The following is a 17,254-nucleotide window of genomic DNA, read 5'->3' as shown; positions in this document are numbered from 1 at the left end:
ATGAAGTTGGTAAGGGTGTGTCTTAGTCCATTCAGGCTGCTATAGCAAATATACTACAAACTGGTGGCTTATAAACAATAAACATATACTTCTCATAGTTCTAGAGGCTGGAAAGTCCAAGATCATGGTGCCGGCAGATTCAATGTCTGGTGATATTGCTTCCTCGTAGACAGCTGGGGTTTTTTTTGCTATAACATCGCATGGCAGAAGGGGTGAGGGAGCTCTCTAGGGTCTCTTTTAAAAGAGTACTAATCCCATTCATGAGGGCTCCACCCCCATGATCTAATCGCCTCCAAACATGGATGAGCCTAGAGATTATCATACTAAGTGAAGTAAGCCAGACAGAGAAAGACAAATATACGATACTGCTTATATGTGGAGTCAATAAAAAGATACAAATGAACTTATATACAAAACAGAAAGAGACCCACAGACATAGAAAACAAACTTATGGTTACCAAAGGGGAAAGGAGAGGGATAAATCAGGAGTTTGGGATTAACATGTACACACTACTATATATAAAATAGATAATGAACAAGGACCTACTGTATAGCACAGGGAGCTATACTCAATATTTTGTAATAACCTACAAGGGAAAAGAATCTGAAGAAGAACATTTTATATATATATATATATATATATATATATATATATATATATATATATATATATGTATATATATATATGTATATCTGAATCATTTTGTTGTACACCTGAAACTAACACAACATTGTAAATCAACTATACTTCAATAAAAATTTTTTTTAAATAAAAAATCAATTAAAAGGGCACTAATCCCATTCATGAGGGCTCTACCCCCATGATCTAATCATATCTCAAAGGCCCACCTCCTAATACCATCACATTGGGGGTTAGGTTTCAGCATATGAATTTAGGGGGGACAAAAACATTAAGACCTAACAAGGTGGGACAATTTCTTGGGTCTTTGTCTATAATCTCCTTTGGTGCTTAGCTTACTGGAGATATAGTAGAGACTTAGGAAATACTTGGTTGAATCATTTATTCAGTAAAATGGCTGAATGTCAAACTTAAAAAAAATTTAATAGCACGGCGGTTGTTGTTTACTGTCAAGGCAAGCACCACCCAATTCTCCTTTAGTGCAATATGGCTGGCAGCTCCCCTCCCCTGCTCCCATCTGTGCAATTCATGTGAATACCCAGACACTCCCATACACAAACCTGGGGGAGAGGAAAAAGCACAGGTCCAGGAGTCAAGATAGCTGCATCTGGCCCTGTTTCTGCCACTGACTTGCTGTGTAACTTTAGGCAAGTCCCTTGCCCTCTCTGGGCCTCAATCTCCTGATCTGCGTATATTGAAAGGGTTGGACCAGATGACATCTCTGGTCCTTTCCAGTTCTACAACCTATTTCACTTTCCTAAATTGAGGTGAGTTTTCTCTGGGGGTTTGGGGGGAATTCTGAGACTCCACCAGAGATAATGGGACATGTCTTCAGGGTGGGAGGCCCTGACCCAAGGAGCTGATCCCCTCAGAGTCACACTGCCTCCACCCATGGGAACCAGCATTACCAGAAAAGTGCCCTGCCCTGTGGCCACCAAGTGGCACATTCACTGAGCACCAGAAGGAAAAAGCCTGCTCCAGGAGGCATCCAAGATTCAGGCACAAACACACCTCACTCCCCATCTCCTATAGCAACTTCCACACAGCCATACTGGCCCGGCCTTCAAGGTGAGGCCTCAGTACCTTTGCTCCTGCCTTTTTCCCTGCCAGGACTGCCAGCCTCCCTCCTGGCTGTTTAATCATTCACATATGTTCAGCATATGTTATGATTCAGTGAGGGCTTTCTTCCAAGTATTCCCATTTTCTCTTTGTGACCTCCAACGCAGTGGGTCGCTGTCCTCAATCTGTGGGGCAGAAACTGAGGTTCGACTGAGGCCATATAGCTTGTGGGTTAGGCTGGGTTCAAATCCAGGTCTTTGGATCCTGACTCCTCCATTGATTCGATGAGTGTCTCTGTGCCTCAGTTTACTCATCTGGAAAACGGGGATAAGAATAGTATCTGCCTCATAGGGTGCTTATAAGGATTCAAGTGAGTTCATATATGTAAAGGGCTTCAAACAGTGCCTGGCACATGGCAGGTATGCTGCTGCTTCTGATAAATATTTGATTCAGAGCTCATGCCCCTTCCACCATGGCATGTGGTCTCTGGCAAGAGGTTAGCATCCCCAGCTTCTAAGCCTGAGCTCACATCCTACCTCGAAACTCACCCATCAGAACATCTCCCATGTACCAGGCCCTGCGTTTGGTACCTTCACACACATGTTGCATGAATTCCTTTCATTGTACAATTAAAATTGTAAAACATCATCTGCAGAAAATGTAATTTTATAATTTAAAATTTAATTTTAATTCACTGTTTACTTTTATTTACTACATTTTAATCAAAATTTAGTAAAAAAGTATAATCTAATCACTAACATTTAAGTTTAATGTGACTACCGAATTTTAGTTTAACTTTCATCAATAATTTAATTTTTTTTTCTTTTTTGGCTGCGTTGAGTCTTCGTCGCTGCATGTGGACTTTTCTCTAGTTGTAGTGAGCGGGGGCTACTCTTGGTTGCGGCGCGCAGGCTTCTCATCGCGGTGGCTTCTCTTGTTGCAAAGCACAGTCTCTAGGTGCGTGGGCTTCAGTAGTTGTGGCACGTGGGCTCAGCAGTTGTGGCTCGCGGGCTCTAGAGCACAGGCTCAGTAGTTGTGGCACACAGGCTTAGTTGCTCCGCGGCATGTGGGATCCTCCCAGACCAGGGCTCAAACCCATGTCCCCTGCACTGAATTTCAGTCTTTAAGATTTCACTAGTTTTTCCACTAATGTCCTTTTTCTGTTCCAGAATCATCCAATCCAAGTTGGTTTTTTTGTTTGTTTTTGTTTATTACAAACCTTGCTGCTTATGACTATTCTTGTGCACATCTCCTAGTGCATATGAGCAAGTTTCTCTACCATCAATCCCTGGATTGCTGGGGCATGGGACACATCACATCTTTAATTTTATTCAATATCTTCAATTTGTACTCCACTGTGATTGTACCAAGTTTACCCACGACCAGTACTGTGAGTTCCCCTTGCTCTGCGTGATAGAAAAAATGTAAAAATTTGCCAAACTGGTGGGTGTGACCTAATATCTGTGGTTTTAATTTGCATTAAAATCTCGCTATAATTAGGCCCCTTTTCCTATGTTTCCTCTTGTATGAAGTGCCTCTTCATATCTTTTATTTGTTTATTGGGCTGTCGCATTAACTTGTAGTCTTCTAAAATAATTTCTGAATGCTACTTCTTTGTGTTATGTGTTGCAAGGATCTTGTCTCTGTCCATAAAGTGATCAATGTTTGTCAAAGGACAGGAAAATGTCAGTTTCCTTCAGGAGCTTAAGTCCTGTTCTTTAAACTCTCATCTACCCATTGGCCAGGGTCCTCATTTCTTCCACCACTGCTGAAACTCAGTATTTTTTAGTGTTTGCTATATAAATGAAGGATCCCTCCTAAAACGAAGGCAGGTTTTTAATCCCTGTCTTTGCATAACCTAAAAGGCCCTACATAATCTGCCCCTAGTTTACGCTTTCCTTTACTCACATCGTTCTAACCACACTGGTCACTGCTGTTCAAATGGATCCCACATCTTCCTGCCTCAGGGCCTTTGCACTTGCTCCTCCCCCGGATATTTTTATAGCTCCCTTCCTCATGGCTTTCCAGTCTCTGCTCAGTGTAACTTTGCCAGAGAGGCTTTTATTGACCTATAGAAAATGGAATCCTCGGACAGTCTCTACCTTCTTTCCTTACATTTTTCAAAAAGGATAACCACATTGCATTCTAAATGTATTTGCCTGTCCCCCACTAAAGGTATGCTTGCTGTTCAGTACCAAAGCCGTTAGCTGCGTTGGGCTATGGAGCCTTTGAAATGTGGCTGGTCTGAACTGAGATGTCCTGTAAATGTAAAATATTCACCAGATTTTAAAGTCTCCCCCAAAGTAAATTATCTCATTAAAAAATTTTGTATTGATTACCTGTTGAAATAATATTTAGGGTTAAATTGTATTATTAAAGTTAATTTCACTTTTTTTTAACCTATAAAAAATATGCCTACTAGGAAATGTAAAACTTTGTGACTGGCACTTGGGGCTTGTATTATATTTCTACCAGACAGTGTTGCTCTAGAACATAAACGAGAGCAGGGATGTTTGACTCATATACTGCGGTATTTCAGAACAAAACGGAAACTCAATAAACAATATTTGTTGAATGAAGGAATCCAAAAGTGGAATGCCAGTCCTTTTCCTCTCCTCTCTGCTCTACTTACCCCAGGGATCAATTTTTTAAAACATCAAAACTTTATTGGGATATAAGTTACATGAAAGTCACCCATTTGAAGTGTAAAATACAAGGATTTTTAGTAAAGTCACCACGTTGTGCAGCCATTGCTACAACCCACTTTCAGAATATTTCCATCACCCCAATCAGATCCCCTCGAGTTTGTTTACTAGTCGATACCCATCCCCGCCCCCAGGCAACCACGAATCTGCTGTCTCCATAGGTTTTCAGTGCGCAATTTCTAAGGAATGAATTCCCCTTCTAAGTCGCTCCACGGTTCAGACTTCTTGGCCGATCAGCACGCCCCCACCTTCCACCCCGGGCCATTGCTCTTCCCGGTTTCCTTCTGTCCGGCAGCACAGCTCAGGACATAGCCTGACCCACAGATGGTTCAGGGTTTGCTTAAAGAAAGGCGGGGCAGATCGCGTCCCGCTTTGTGCTTCTGCAGCCCCACATCTTCCCAACCCACTGCCAGGAAGGCCTCGGTGGCCCCTCTGGAGCACGGGGGACTGCCCCGCTAGGCCCCACGACAATGCGAGGGCGGCCCCTACTCTCAACCCCCTCCCCTCCATCTTGGGAGGCTGCAGCTCAGAGCGGCCCGCGGGGAGCCGGAGCTCCCCATGCTGCGTCCGAACGACGCTCTCAAGGAACAATGGCCGGAGCTGCCCGACTCTCGGCCTCGGTGTGTGGGTCGTGGGGGGCCGGCCCCTCCCCCCGCAGCTCCTTTCCCGCTGCGCCTTCACACTCTCCCGCCTTCAACCGCCCTCCTTCCAAAATGGCGACCAACCGCCTCCTTTCCCGCCCGCCACTGGTCACCTGACCACGCCAAGCCCCGCCCCTCGCGTGGCCCCGCCCCTCGGCGGCGGCCTAATAGCCTCAGAGCATGCGCGGCCGGGCGGCACGCGCCGGAAGCCCGGGCGGCGCGAGGCGTGCGCGCGAGGCCTCTCTGGGCGGTGCGAGGCGGCCAGCTCGGGCAGCCCCAGGAGCGGGCCCGGCAGCGCGTGCGCGCCCGGCCGGCTGGCGGGCGGCGTGGGGGAGGCGGGGGCCGCTGGGAGGCCCGCAAGGCACGAAGCCCGGCGCGCGAGACCCCAGGGTCGGGTAAAACCCGGTTGCTGCTGCCCCTGCCCCCCTCCCCTTCCTCCCTACCCCGTCCTTTCCCGCCCCTTCCTCATTCTTCAACCCCTTCCCCCTTTTAAAATCTAATTCGTTTATATTTTTTCTTCAGGGGGCCCCAATCTCCCTTTCGAGGGGCGCAGCAGGCGCGGCGGGTGCCCCTCGCACCGCGTCACGCACCTTCTGCATCCCCTCAGCCCCTTCCCCCTTGGAGAAGACTCTCCTTAGAGGCCCGGGCCGACTTTTCTTTCCTCTCCCGCCCCCCCAGGCCCCAACTGCCCCCTCACAACTCCCCAGCTCGCGCCGCGGGCCCTACCCGACCTCCGCACTTTCTGCATCTCGGCCTTGCATTCGCCCTCTGCTTTTTAGGCCCCTGGTGCTAAAATCTCCTTTCCTCCTGAAGAGACCCCCCCCTTTAGGGGACCCAGATTTGTTTCCTTTTAGGATCTTCCAGCAAAACCAAAAAGCCCTCCCAGACTCCTTGATTACGCCCCTCCCGCTCCTTTTAGGAGCTTCCTCTGGCAAAAAAATTATTTTTTCTTTCCCAGATTTCTCCTCCATTGAGGATCACTTTCCAGCAAAAATTCTTTCTTCCCACCAAGAGTCCCCCTGTTTGGAAGATCTTTCCACTGATAACAAACCAGCTCAGTCCTTCGATTTTCTCTCTCGTCTAATATTTATTTTTCCAACCGCCTACCCCAACTCTCCATCGAAAACCCCTTTTCATCACCAGTTCCACCCCTATTAGGCTTCTCCCAGCAAAGCTCTCCAGGTTCCTTCCCAAGGGAGGAAAAATACGGAAAGAAAGAAGATAACTCGTCTAACAACAAAATCCCTTTTCCTACCTAGATCTCCCCAGTTCAGTATTGCTTTCTTCTTTCTTCCAAAAATTGCCAATCTCCCCCAGTTTTACACCTGTGCCCTTGCTTTGGCGACCCAAGTTCTGATTGCCCCTGCCTTTCCACCACCTGCTTTCAGGGCAAAAGAAGTTGGATGAGTGTCCCGAATTTATTATCCAGCATTCCAGGAGGAAACATCTAATGGTCTGTCACCTGAACCCCCTTCACTGTGCGACCTAAACTGGGCCCTCCTGTCCCTCGAGGTTCTTTCACTCACTCGCACTTCTGGTGAGTTTCCTCCCTTTGCATTTGTCTGAGGACATCCACTTTGTCAGATGGATTCCTTTCTTTCTCAGAAGGGTTTCTCATCAATGCAAGGGTCTCTGTACCAATGGTGAAACCATTAGAAGTTGCTGCTTTGGGAGGTCAGATGAGGAAAAGGGTTATTTATTGTACATGTTGACTGCTCTGTAGGAATGCAGACATTGATTAGATTGGTGTATGTTTTATCATTTATTGCAAAGAAACCCTTTTTTTTTTCTCTAGCTCAGCAACTTAGATACCTGCAGGGGATGGGCAGGTAAAGGCCCAGACTGGCGAACCTAAGATTGTGTTCCCCATCTAAGCGATGCCATCCAGTGGAAATGGCCAAGTGGAAATGTCAGGGCAGTGTTGCCAGAACTTTTACTTTCTTTTTTTTTTTTTCCAGAAGAAACCAGAACACTGTCTTTATGTGAAGCTTTTTGATCTTTAAATGTTGACAACCAATTTAATAAGTATTTAAAGACCTTTATTTAAATATAAGTATTTAATATATTTATTAAAATTATTAAATTTTAAATTATTAAAGTATTTAAATATAAGTACTTAAAGACCTTATTAAAGACCACACCAAGGTGTGGGACCTTGCAAAACATGTTACTGGCCACCAGTTTGGAATTTGGGGTTTAGGTTAGACACATATACACATCTGTTTGGGCCCATGCGTACATGCTGGACTTTTTCTCTTCAGAGCAGCAGTTCTCAGACTTTTTTATCTTAGGACCCCTTTACACTTAAAAATTATTGAAGACCTCAGGGTCTTTTTGTGCATGTGAACTGTATCTGCTGATATTTGCTGTATTAAAAGTTTAAACATAAATTTTTAAAAATTAATTCATTTAAAAATAGCAATAGTAAACCCATTATATATTAACATAATTGACATTTTTATTAAAAAACTATATTTCAGAAGATAAAAAGTTTAGCAAGAATAGTGGCATCGTTTTACTTTTTTGGGGGGGTGCTGCGTTCGGTCTTTGTTGCTGTGCGCGGGCTTTTCTCTAGTTACGGCGAGCGGGGGCTGCTGTTTATTGCAGTGAACAGGCTTCTCATTGCAGTGACTTCTCTTGTGGCAGAGCACGGGCTCTAGGCACATGGGCTTCAGTAGTTGTGGCTCACGGGTTTAGTTGCTCTGCGGCATGTGGGATCTTCCCGTACCAGGGCTCGAACCCGTGTCCCCTGCATTGTTAGGCGGATTCTTAACCACTGTGCCACCAGGGCAGTCCCGTTTTACATTTTTAGAGTCATCTGGAGTCTTATATCTGCTTCTGCATTCAGCCTTTTGAGATAAGTCCTGTAGCCCCTGGAAAGTTTCACTGAATAGGAAGGGCAGATAACATCTAAATATTGTTATGAAAATAATTTTGACCTCACAGGCTCCCTGAAAGACTCTCGAGGACCCCGGGGGTCCTCTCATTGTCCTCACTACGAAAATGTCTATTCTAGATTTTAACGATTATCTGCATTTTCTGGTAGGAAGAGCTTGTGGAGTGAGAAACTTTGATGTCTCTTTTCCTCATTTAGTTAATTCTATGTAAGAAGTCTCTCTGGCAAGTGCAATCATAGCCTTCTGATTCCTCTATGTTGTTCTGTTTTCCAGCATAAGCTTTATATCTGCTTTTTAAATGAGCTATCAGAGGAAATGAGTTAAACTTATGGTTAAAATTATATATTGGTTACATGGCTAGAGGAGGAGTTTTCCTTGGTTGTTCAACTGAAGAATGTAAGTGCAGAGTATAGGGCAGGAATCCCAGCGTCAAGCGTGGAATCACAGCACAGTGAGTGGTTAAGGGTGAGGGCTTTGAAGTCAGACTTCCCAGGGTTGAATGCTAACCTTGATTTGGGACAAGTTACTTAACTTGTGTGGACTTTATTCACCTCATCCGTAAAATAGGGTCAATAATATAGTTTATGCCTCAATGGGATGTTATGGGAATTAAATGAAGTGATATATAAGTGACTGCAGTGATGCTTGAAACATGATAACGCTTTGGTAACTGTTTGCTGCTATTCTTAGTATTATGATGGTGGTTATTATGGGGGCCAGGCCAGAAGGTAAGTGGGGACTGTGGGACCTGGAGGCCATTGCCCCATCCAGAGATGGCCGTTGTCCCTCACTCTATCCTATTATTTATTACCTATCCGGGAATATCAAATTAATCATTTTCAAGAGAAGCCAGAAATTCATATCTCTAGGTGTAATCTCCCCATTAAAAAAAATGTTGGTGGCTGATCCAATTTTTATTTATTTTTTATTTTTTGGGTATTCAGGCAATCTGATCCAATTTTTTTTTCTTTTCTTTTTTTTTTGATCCAATTTTTAAAAACACTGTGTAGGTTAAACAAAACAAGCCTGTAGTTTACAACAATGTTTGGAGTGGGAAAATAAGGAAAGAATTGGCGTCGGCGGGGTAAAAGCTGCAAGTCTCTCCTACCTCCCAGCTCCCAACAACCTGATGTTACTGAGACATGATCACTGTCTCCCTGGTAACACTGATGCAGAGAGAGGAAGAGAAGGTGGCTCTTGGTGGGGAGGTGGAGGTGGCAAAGCTGACACACCAACAGGTTAGGGCTGCTCAAAGAGGAAGAGAGGTGGCCCAATGGAATCCTGTCACTCATAAGGAAAGGGATGCTGAGAGCCTTCTTTGATCAGAGTTCTGTGACCAGCAAGATGCTATAAGAAGTATAGACACATAAGGCAGAGTCAAAGTCATCCTAGAGCTTATAGTCCAGGGGAAAATAGAAGAACCTGAAAGATAATTAAATTTTGAAGCCATTCAGGATGAGTGTTACATGGATTTTCAGACAAGTGCTTATCAGAGTTCAGAGGAGGGGGAAATAATCTCAGACTTAGTTATGTTGGGAGTATTCTCTGCAGTAGAGGGGGCGTTTCGGTCTGATTTGGAAGCGTTTCATTTGGTAAAGCCGAGTAAAGAGAAGGTTGTCAAGGGAAACGGCACAAATCAGTGTCATAAATTCAGATGTCTCGAGGGGCTGGGCAGGGCATATAGATGAGTGGTATGGCCAGGTGTGAGAGGTTAGGGAGTGGTGAGGACTGTGGCAAACTGGAGAGTGCATGCTGTGTCTAAAGGCAGCTGTGGCTTCTCAGCTCCAGCCAGTTGTTGCTTTGTGGACTCAGTGTTGACAGAGCATCAGATATTTTTCCCCAGGTTTTTAAATAGAAGTTGGATAACCTTATTTTCAATGCAGTGTCCCAGGTGGTAGCCACAAGCCATTTGTAGCTAACTTAATTAAAATTAAATAAAATAAAGAACTTAGTTTGTCAGTTGCACTAGCTGCATTTCTAGCTGCTCATTAACTGCATGTGCTGAGTGGCTATCATTGGACAATTCAGATTTAGAACATTTCCAGCAGTGCAGAAAGTTCTTTTGGACAGTGATACTCTGTCCAAAAAAACTCTGACAGATTTTTCAACTTGGTAACTAATTGAAAAATATTGAAATTTACTGCAGGCTGAGTAAAACATTTTTATAGAACAGGTAAATATTGAAATTGTTCTCTCCCTTCCCTCCAAACAAGGCCTCAGTAAATATTATTTACCTAATTGTGGATTTATGGCTGCGGTCTAGAATCTATGGTGGGTTACTTTCCCAAGAGGTTGTAGCATTTCACAGGAGAATCTCTTTCTCCTCCTACCCCACCAGTCGTGGAATGATAGGCCTTTTTATTATTTTATTTTATTTTATTTTATTTTTTTGCGGTACGTGGGCCTCTCACTGCTGTGGCCTCTTCCGTTGCGGAGCACAGGCTCCGGACGCACAGGCTCAGCGGCCATGGCTCATGTGCCCAGCCGCTCCGTGGCATGTGGGATCCTCCCGGACCGGGGCACGAACCCGTGTCCCCTGCATCGGCAGGCGGACTCTCAACCACTGCGCCACCAGGGAAGCCCCGATAGGCCTTTTTTAAAAGAAAAAAAATTAAAATTGCTTTGGTTCCCCAGTGTTGACTTAAACTGTTTTTTAAACTATTAAGTAAGGCCTAAATGATGATAAAATGAGACACAAGTTCCTAAAGCTTACAGCTCTCGTGCCACCATAAAGCCAAAGTCAATTTGCCAATCAAATAGAAACAAAGCAACCAAACTAATGTAACTCAAATTACAAACATTAATTTAATGAGAGGGCTGCTATTTTGCTGGAATTTAACTGCTTCCTTGAAACAAATACTTTGCAGACTGCCACACTGGGCCCTTTTGGGTTTAGCAGACCCTGTGGTATCTCAGATCTCCCATCCCTTTTTTAGTTTGAACTGCAGCAAAACCTCCACTTGTACCATGATGTCTGCTGGCTTTAGTTGAGCCCAAAAGCATTATCATGAGCTAAATCCACCTCTATCCTCTTCTCATTAGCCTGCAGCAATTAAAGTAGTCCTAGTCAGCGTTAGTAGCATTAGTGCAATTATAAACAAACCCAGGGCATTGAAACCAAATGATAGTATTACTGGGTTATAAAGTGGTAATCCAATAATCCAGATATACAGATTTTCTTGTTTTAGATTGTTCTCAAAACGAAAGCACGAAATTACAAAATTCTTGTAAAGAGTAGTTGGTCGCTTGGGAATGTCTCCAGGGGACCAGAAACCCTGCCCTACAGGGACTAGCGGGGAGCTCTGTGCATAGAAGGTGCTAAAACTTGTTGAATTGAATTGATCTGTTGACAGAACAAGAGCAAGTTCAGTACTGGTTGAGCGGGGGGTCGCTTTACTATCTGGAAAAGGATGTAAATATCAAAGCCCAGCCTTTGGACTTCTGGCGTGCCTGCCTGAGGTTGTAACCGGACCAGTTTGTTCTATGGACTGTAGGAGTATGTTGGAAGGAAGGCAGTTTCGGCATTGGGGAAATCCTGAGACATAATCCTGTCTCCCACCCCGCCCCCATTGGCACCTTTTGTGTTTTCTAGTATAATTGGTGCAGTGCAGTCTACAGATTAATTTATAGGGAATCAGTATTGTGCAGCGGGTAAGAACACACGCTCTAAAGTAAAAATATCTGGGTTTGGGCTTCCCTGGTGGCGCAGTGGTTGAGCGTCCGCCTGCCGATGCAGGGGACACGGGTTCGTGCCCCGGTCCGGGAAGATCCCACATGCCGTGGAGTGGCTGGGCCCGTGAGCCATGGCCGCTGAGCCTGTGCGTCCAGAGCCTGTGCTCCGCAACGGGAGAGGCCACAACAGTGAGAGGCCCGCATACCGCAAAAAAAATATATATTTAAAAAATATATAATAATAATAATCTGGGTTTAAGTTCTGGTTCAACTACCTGTTAGGTGTGTGACTGTGGACAAATGATTTACCCTCTCAGAGTCCCTTTTCTTCTCTGCAAAGTGGGAGTAATGATAGAATTGACCTTGGGGTCGTTGTGAGGGGTGAGTGAATTAAGGCCCGAAGAGCACTTGGTGTGCTACCTGACAAGGAGAAAACGCTTACAGTTTTACTTTATAAGATGTTGCTTTATGTTACTTTTAAGTAATGCTTTATGTTTTATATGATTTGCGTGTTTTTATAGTTGGGAGGTGAAGGAGATGGGTTCTTTTCCCCTTGGAGTGCTGGGAACACTTTAGAGCAGCACTGTAGAAGAAACTTTGGAATTGGCAGAGAAATTCACTTTGCCTTAAAATATAAACTTCTGTCATCCACGTTCCCTTGTCTGCAATTTAGAATCCCCAGAAGCTCTGAAAATGCTGAGGTGGCTCAGACCTCTTTGTGGCCACACCTGAACTCACATATTGCTCTTTCCTGTCTTTATTTATTCTGTTTACTCTGAGCTGTCAGGGTTTCAATGCAGAAAGAATGATTTGGTCACCAGGTGCTGCCCTGGACCCACTGGCGGTTACTTACAGTGTGGCGTATGCATTGATGTACCTTTCTGAACCCCTCAGATTGTGAATTCTGAAACTCACTTGGGTCCCGGAGTTCTGGTACAGGATTTCAGACCTGCACTGAACTTTAATTTGAGCCCCCTCAGTAGGCTACTTAACACAGACCCACAGGTGGACACATAATGTGACACTCAGACATTGCACTTGCAGCTAGTCTATTCCATTGCAACATGAAAGGTTTAAAAACAGTCGAAACCTATGGCCTAGGAAACTAGCCCAAACTCCAGTTATTCTAGGATCCACTCGATTTATCAGTGAGTCGTCAAGTGTTTATTAAATGTCTAGCTATGGACAGAATTACGTGTGATAACCCAGAATGGAAACAACCCGAATACTCATCAGCAGATGAATGGATGAAGAAAATGTGTTCTATCCACACAGTGGAATAGTGTTCATCCATAAACGGGAATAAAGTGATGATATGTGCCCCAAGGGGGGGATCAAACTTGAAAATGCTATGCTTAGTGAAAGCAGCCAGACAGAAAAGGCTGCATATTGTTTGATGCCATTTATGTGAAATGGATGGCCCTCTCCATACTTTGCATACGTCATAACTTTTTGTTGAAAAACTGGACATTTTGAATATTATAATATGGTAACTCTGGGAATCAGCTTCTGCCCCGCACCTCCACCCCAGGCTTTGCTGTTGTCCACTGTGGGTTCTAATTGTTTGTTCGTTTAGTGACTTCTGTAGGCTATTTTTATAAAGACTGTATTTTTTGTCATGCGTGGTCAGTGAAGTCTCTCTTCTGAGATTTGACAGAGATTTCCTTAAGTGTCCAAAGAGACATTTGACAGAGATTTCCTTAAATGTCCAAAGCAAAACAAACAAACAAACCCCACATGAAACAACTCACAGTCTCTGCAGTTGAGATCTGGGTGAGTGTTGGGACAGGCCTTCAACATTCAGCAGGCAGCTTACAGCTTACATTGGGTCTTCATTGCTGTGCGCAGGCTTTCTCTAGTTGCGGCAAGCAGGGGCTACTCTTCGTTGCGGTACACGGGCTTCTCATTGCGGTGGCTTCTCTTGTTGTGGAGCGTGGGCTCCAGGCACGCGGGCTTCAGTAGTTGTGGCACGTGGGCTCAGTAGTTGTGGTGCACGGGCTTAGTTGCTCCGCGACATGTGAGATCTTCCCAGACCAGGGATCGAACCCGTGTCCCCTGCATCGGCAGGCGGACTCCTAACCACTGCGCCACCAGGGAAGTCCAATAGCTCTTTGCTTTTTATTGCTGGATAATATCCCATTATATGATGTACCGCAGTTCGTTTATCCATTCTTCTGTTGAGAGACATCTTGGTTGCTTCCAGTTTTGGGCAGTTATGAATAAAGCTGCTATAAACATTTGTATGGACATAAGTTTTCAGCTTATTGGGGTGGATACCTAGAAGTGCGATAGCTGGATGGTATATGTATGGTAAGGCCCTGTTTATGTTTAGCTTTGTAAGAAACTGCCAGTGTGGAGACCTTTCAGAGCCCTTGTTCCACAAAGCATCTCACTCTCCAGCTTTTCTCCCTGGCTTTCAGTGCTGTCTGTTGTCGGCCTCAGTTAATATCCTTTGCCCCAGGCTGCAGTGACTGGTTGACTGCCTTGATGTTTTTGACAAATGCCTTCCCTATGGCCACTCTCTGCTCTGAGCAAATTCTGAGTTAGACACAACTCAGAAGGCAACTCACAAAGGCAACACCTTTTCATTAGACCTTCAGAAGCTATTTGACAGGTCAGGACAGACAGCCTCAGTTCTTTGAGAACAAGGTCCTGTCTGCTCCCTCCCACACCAGGAACCCACAAGAGAAGGGGGGTGCTGTCTTCAGAATCACTGCTGAGCTGGAGAGTGGGGAAGTGGGGGTGGTTCATTCACCTTTCTCTTGATAAGTGTTTGCTTGGTTGCTGTAAACCTTACTATTTTCCACAGTTCAGACAAGGTAGATTTTTTTCACTGTTTCTATGCTGGCATGGGTGGGAAGTTTTTAAATTAGTAATTCAAGCTTTTTACCCTTATAGGTCTTTTCAGATAGTCTGTTTCCTCGAGTCAGTTTTGGTAATTTATATCTTTCTAGAAATCTGTCCGTTTTTCTCTGAGTTGCCTAATTTGTTGGCATGCGGTTGTTTATAGTATTCCTTTACAATCCTTGTAATTTTGTAAGATCATGAGTGATGTCCCTTCTTTAATTTCTGATTTTAATATTTTGAATCTTTTCTCTCTTTTTCTTTTTAGGATAAATTCTACTAGTTTACATGTTACATAGTTTATTCCTTTTCTCTTGTGGTTACGGTTAGATTCTTACGGTTACGGTTAGTGTGAATACTTAAAGTATGAAGTTAATCTTCATCTTTCTTTTTGTTTTTACTAAATGATTCAAAACCTGTGGTAGTGTTTGAGCCAAAGTCTACAAGGTACAGTCTTATGCCTTGTCTGGAAAAGTCTGTGTAGACTCTTGAATACTGGTTTTCCTGTGCATTGAGTTCTGCGCTGACTCCTGCCTTTCCTCAGTCTGCAGGTGGTGGTAGTCCTTGTCTTCTAGCCTCGTTTCTGTTGAGAAGTTGTAAATGATCTGCCTGGTCTTCCTGGTAGCCTTTAGGGTTTTCTCTTGGTCTTTAGGGTTCTGCAGTTCTGCTTGTGTGTCGAGGAGTGAATTCATTTTTTTTTTGTCCTGCTCTGGCCTTGCAGTGCTTGTTCATGATTAACCATATACCTTCAAGAATCATATCTTTAAGTCTGGAGTCCTGTGTTTCTGCAGTTCTGGAAATCCCTCCGCCATCCTGAGATACCATGTCTTCTCCATCTTCTCCTCTGCCCTTTCAGGACCCCTTTTAGGCATATGTTGGACTTTTGCATTTGCTTCTTCATTTGTATTTTCCATTTGTTTCTCTCTCTGCGCTGAATTCTGGGGGGGAGTTATCTTCAGATTGCTCTGCCCGTTCATTATTTGTCTCTTCAGCACTGTTTATCTGCTGTTTAACCCTCCCAGTGAGTTTTAAATTTAAAAGTCTTTCATTTCTACAAGTTTCATTTGTTTCTTTTTAAAAATGTCCTTGCCCCTTGTGTCTTCTTTTCTCTGCTAGGTTTTGTTGTCTCTCGTCCTGTTTTTAACTAGTTCTTGTGATGCTTTTTTTTTTTTTTTTTTTTTGCGGTACGCGGGCCTCTCACTGCTGTGGCCTCCCCTGTTGCGGAGCACAGGCTCTGGACGTGCAGGCTCAGCGGCCATGGCTCACGGGCCCAGCCGCTCCGCGGCACGTGGGATCTTCCCGGACCGGGGCACGAACCCGTGTCCCCTGCATCAGCAGGCGGACTCTCAACCACTGCGCCACCAGGGAAGCCCCTTGTGATGCTTTTCAAGGCTTGTGTGCGGTGTTTTTCTTTCATTTATTTAGTTTTCCTGTGGATGGCTTGGCTCTTCCAGGGTCCCAGGTCTCCCTTTCCTGTGAACTCAAGTCCCTGTTTCCTTTTCCATGTGTTTGTTACAACCTCAGGTCCCAGCCTCCAGGGTAGTGCTCTTTAAGAGAAATATAATATGAGCCATGTATATAATTTAAAATTTGCAAATAGCCACATTAAAAAATAAAGAGGTAGATGAAATTAATTTTAATAACATATTACATTTAAGCCAGTAGATCCAAAATATTATCATTTCAACATGTAATCAATATGAAAATGAATTATTTTGGGTACTAAGTCTTCCAAATCCAGTGTATTTGACACTCACAGCAGGTCTCAATTCGGGGCCACATTTCCAGTGTGTCATCACCACATGTGACTGGTGGCCACCATATTGGATGACAGTTCCAGGCCCTGTATTGGAGTCTGACTTTCCCCTTGGGCCAACTTGTGCTCGCACCTGTGGCTTTGAGTTTCCTCATCGTTGCTGGCACTTGGGGTCTTACCTGTCTCTTGAGCTTGACTCTGTATTAAAAATGGTCTTTTCTCATATCTCTATGTGTTTATAGTTGGAGAAAGAGGTCAGTTTAGTCCACCATGTTGCCAAAATCCTTTCATTTATTCCTTACAACAATCTTTTTTTTTAAAATTTTTATAGGGGTATAGTTGATTTACAATGTTGTGTTAGTTTCAGGTGTACAGCAAAGTGAATCAGTTATACATATACATATATCAACTCTTTTTTGAGATTCGTTTCCCATATAGGCCATTACAGAGTATTGAGTAGAGTTACCTGTACTATACAGTAGGTTCTTATTAGTTATCTGTTTTATATATGGTAGTGTGTATGTCAATCCCAATCTCACAATTTATGCCTTCCCCCCACCATCCCCTGGTAAACATAAATTTGTTTTCTACATCCATGACTCTACTTCCGTGTTATAAATAAGTTCATTTGTATCCCCCCTTTTTTTAGATTCCATATATAAGTGATATCATATGATATTTGTCTTTCTGTGTCTGACTTACTTCACTCAGTATGACAATCTCTAGGTCCATCCATGTTGCTGCAAATGGCATTATTTTGTTCTCTTTTATTGCTGAGTAATATTCCATTGTATATATGTACCACATCTTCTTTGTCCATTCCTCTGTTGATGGACATTTAGGTTGCTTTTTCCTTACAACAATCTTATGATGGAGGTACTCTTACGCTCAGTTTACAGATGAGGAAACTAGGGCTCATGGAACTTAAGTGACTTGCCCAAGGTCATGTGGCTGTTAAGTGGCCGAGAACAAACCCCCATACAGGTCTGTTTGAATTCCAAGTCCACGCTCTATCCACCATGTGTGTTGCCATCTCATAA

The sequence above is a fragment of the Hyperoodon ampullatus genome (assembly GCF_949752795.1).
Source record: "Hyperoodon ampullatus genome assembly, chromosome: 18".
In the NCBI taxonomy this organism is placed as follows: Eukaryota; Metazoa; Chordata; class Mammalia; order Artiodactyla; family Ziphiidae; genus Hyperoodon; species Hyperoodon ampullatus.
Note: the sequence above shows the minus strand (reverse complement) of the source record.